Raw genomic sequence first — 3,960 nt, forward strand, 5'->3', positions numbered from 1 at the left:
GTAGTCCCAGGTACTTGAGAGACTGAGACAATAGAATCGCTTGAACCTGGGAGGCAGAGGTTGCAGTGAGCCAAGGTCATGCCACTGCACTCCAGCCTGGGCGACAGAACAAGACTCCATTTCAAAACAACAACAACAAGATATCTGAGGACCCATCACATTACACAATTCCTCTCACACAGTAGAAGATCCATGAATGATTCTTCATGATCATAAGAATTTATATTCTCATACTTCATGTTCTACCTTGACTCTGTAATCATGTAAAGAATAAATTAGAAAGGCCAGTTTGGTTCTTAGGGAAACTATTTTTTTTTTAAATCTTGTTAGCAAAAGACTTGTTGTTTCTCTTCAATTTTTCATCGTGTGAAGAAAGTCTGAAATGTATCTGTTTAAGATATTTTGCTGACATCATTCCATTCCTTCTAAATAACTGCTCATGTACCACTGGTGACTATAGCACCTAAGGCAAGGAAATATAATGGAGCCTTTGTGATTTGTGATGTCATTTTAACTCAGTGAAGCAAAACTGTGACTCTGAGACCAACTTTTCATGGATTTTGTTTTAATGTTTCACATGAATGTCAGCAGAGGATGTAGAATCTCCTCTGCTTATAAAAGAGTAAAAATTGAAAACATAAAAACATTCTCAACTCTAATAAAGGGAAACTGCAATGCTGAATACTCAAACTAATGCTGAATTATTTTATACCCAATATTTTGTATTCAGTATTTAATACTGAAGAAATATCCAAACTTATTAGGCTAAAAGACAGAGTCGTATGATCAAAAGCCAAGAAAAAATAGACAATAGAAAGTAACCCACAGGTAATCTGTGTATTAGATTAGCAAACAAGGACTGACTAAAATGTTCAAGAAAATAGACAAAAAGATATAAAAATTCACCAGAGAATTAGAATCGATTTTTAACATAAATTATGGAACCAAAAAAATTTACAATAACTGAAATTAAGAGGAGCTAGGAAAATCAAGGGCATATGGCAACAGCAACCACAGAGCAGATGGGGAAATATCGTTATGCACATGGATGCTGACGCTGACTCAGCACATGCTTCAGCTACATCTCTGGAGCCCTGTGTCAGGTTGGAACCCTGAAATCTAATGCAGACTCAAAAAACTTGTGCACCCATTTTAAAAAAGAAAACTTTAAAAATGTAAACTCTGACATTTATATTCAAGAGTATCCTCCTAGTACTGCATTGCAGTTAATAGGTGCCAAAATAAAGTTCTCTGTCAAGAGCAATTCTTCAAGAAGCACATGCCTGTGGTCCCAGCTGCTCAGGAGGCTGAGATGGGAGGATGCCTTGAGCCCAGGGGTCCGAGGCTACAGTGAGCCATGATCACGCCACTGCACTCCAACCTGGGTGATGGAGTAAGATCCAGTCTCCCTGCCCCCCACCCAAAAAATGTCAAAATGATTCTAAACCCAAGTACATTTAAAAATTTTCTATCATGACATTTTAAAAAATAGTTGGACAATTAGCTATTGCTCTATTTATAAAGGATTAGGGAAAAAATGATGGCACAGCAATTGCCAAAAGCTTTCTTTAAAATTATTGCATAAGGGTGGCTGATACGGTTTGGCTCTGTGTCCCTTCCAAATCCCATGTTGAATTGTAATTCCCAGTGTTGGGGGAGGGACCTGGTGGGAGGTGACTGGATCTTGAGAGCAGATTTTCCTCTTGCTGTTCTCATGGCAGTGAGTTCTCACAGGATCCGATGGTTTAAAAGTGTGTGGCACTCCCCACTTCACTCTTTTCCTCCTGAAGACATGTTTGCTTTCCCTTTGCCCTTCTGCCATGATTGTAAGTTTCCTGAGGCCTCCAAGCCATGCTTTCTGTACAGCATGTGGAACCATGAGCCAATTAAACCTCTTTTCTTTATAAATTACCCAGTCTCAGGTAGTTCCTTATAGCAATGTGAGAACAAACTAACACAGTGAGTATCACTGGGGCTGCAGCCAGATTTCCTACAGTTAATTTTATGATCCATATTTCAGACTTGGACCTGCCTAACATTAAAGCATACATTATAACCAATATTATGAATTCAGAGTCACAGAAAAGATGCTAGGGAGTTTTTTGGTTAAATAATTCCCTTTAAAAGCAGGGAGGGATTGGTCTTACACAAAATAACAACAAACCCAAAGCCAGAAGGAAAACTGCTTTAGTAGTATTATTATTATTTCTTTTTTCTTTCTTTTCACATGTTTGCGGCAGGAAAACAAGGCAGCTCAGCTCAAGGCAGTCCTGATGATGATCCCTGAGGGCTGATCTTGGCCTCCAGCCTTGGCTGAGGAGAAAAGGGGTGGCTTATTACTAATGATCAAAAATAGATATGTGATCTACCTCAGCATAGGGAAACTTGGATAGGTGACTTGGCAAGCCATGGATGATATTTAGAAAGCTGTTGTTTGGTTAACTTTTAAAAAGAATCATTTTGCTTATTTATACTTTATAAGTAAAATACAAAGAGAAACTGTCTCCTGGAAATTGATCATGAAATTAAAATGCAACTTCAAGTGTACTGATGAGGTAGAATACTTGCATGAAATTCCAAGAGATATTTAAAGACAATGATATTGACTGGTAAGGTTGAAAGTAACAAACATCCTCTCCTTTCATTTCATTTCTCCATTTTATTTTTATCACAAATTTTCATTGCTCATATTCTTATTTCCCCTTCTATTGTCTTGAAATCAATGTCAACAGGCCAAACTATTGCTAACCAATCTATAATAATAAACGGCCCAGAGAAGAGAAGCAAATCTATAAAAGTGAGGAAATTAAATACTTTCTTGTCTATAAGGCAACCAAAAGAGTATGCAAATATTATTTTACTAAGAGCTTATGATATTCTTGGAAGACAATAAGGAGGCAGAGATTATTTCCCCTGTTTTGCTGCCTGGGAAATGAAGCCAATATTGAAAAGGTGACTTGGTAAAGGTCATTAAACAAGCAAAGTGCTTCTGAGATTCCCATTCCCTGGGAAAGCTGAAACACTCTCTTGCTTTCACTTTCCTTGTTTTCTTTTTTTCTCTTGTCTTTTCCTCTCATTCAAAAGCAAACTTTAAAAAATTAGAATCAATTCAACAATATTTAGTGTGTGCTTGTTCGATACAAAGTATCATGCAGGACAAAAAACAGTCTAAGACAGTCCTTGATTTAAAGGAGCAGTTAAAAATCACTATTCTAGCCTGGATCCTCACAGCTGCTCAGCTGCTCATTTGTTTACCATTTACCACGCATATTTATCTGCTAAGATAACTGTTCCAAAACTCCTTTTTCTTAGAGCTCCCAACTTCAACACTGTTCCTTTGTCTCTTGATCTTGCTTGCCTTTTTTTTCTTTTAGATGGAGTCTTGCTCTGTCTCCCAGGCTGGAGTGCAATGGTGCAATCTTGGCTCACTGCAACCTCCGCCTCTGGGGTTCAAGCAATTCTCCTGCCTCAGCCTCCCGAGTAGCTGGGATCACAGGTGCCTGCCACCACGCCCAGCTAATTTTATATTCTTAGTAGAGATGGGGTTTTGTCATGTTGGCCAGGCTGGCCTGGAACTCTTGACCTCAGGTGATGCACCCTCCTTGGCCTCCCAAAGTGCTGGGATTACAGGCTTGAGCCACCACGCCCGGCCTTGCTTGCCTTTTTTACTGAATATTTTTAAGCTACCTTAGGAGTTTTCTTAACTTCTCTATTTTCTTTTTTTTTTTTTTTTTTTTTTTGAGACGGAGTCTCGCGCTGTCGCCCAGGCTGGGGTGCAGTGGCGCAATCTCAGCTCACTGCAAGCTCCGCCTCCCGGGTTCACGCCATTCTCCTGCCTCAGCCTCTCCGAGTAGCTGGGACTACAGGCGCCCGCCACCACGCCTGGCTAATTTTTTGTATTTTTAGTAGAGACGGGGTTTCACCATGGTCTCGATCTCCTGACCTTGTGATCCGCCCGCC

General features: G+C 39.7%; 1 non-coding gene across 1 annotated transcript; it reads right to left on the minus strand.

Annotated features, from left to right (window-relative positions):
* Window positions 1-2,225: 2,225 nt before the first annotated feature.
* LOC115837799 lies at window positions 2,226-2,334 on the minus strand. The gene has a single exon (XR_004032849.1).
* Window positions 2,335-3,960: the final 1,626 nt, after the last annotated feature.

Source organism: Nomascus leucogenys, chromosome 12 (genome assembly GCF_006542625.1).
Source record: "Nomascus leucogenys isolate Asia chromosome 12, Asia_NLE_v1, whole genome shotgun sequence".
NCBI lineage: Eukaryota > Metazoa > Chordata > Mammalia > Primates > Hylobatidae > Nomascus > Nomascus leucogenys.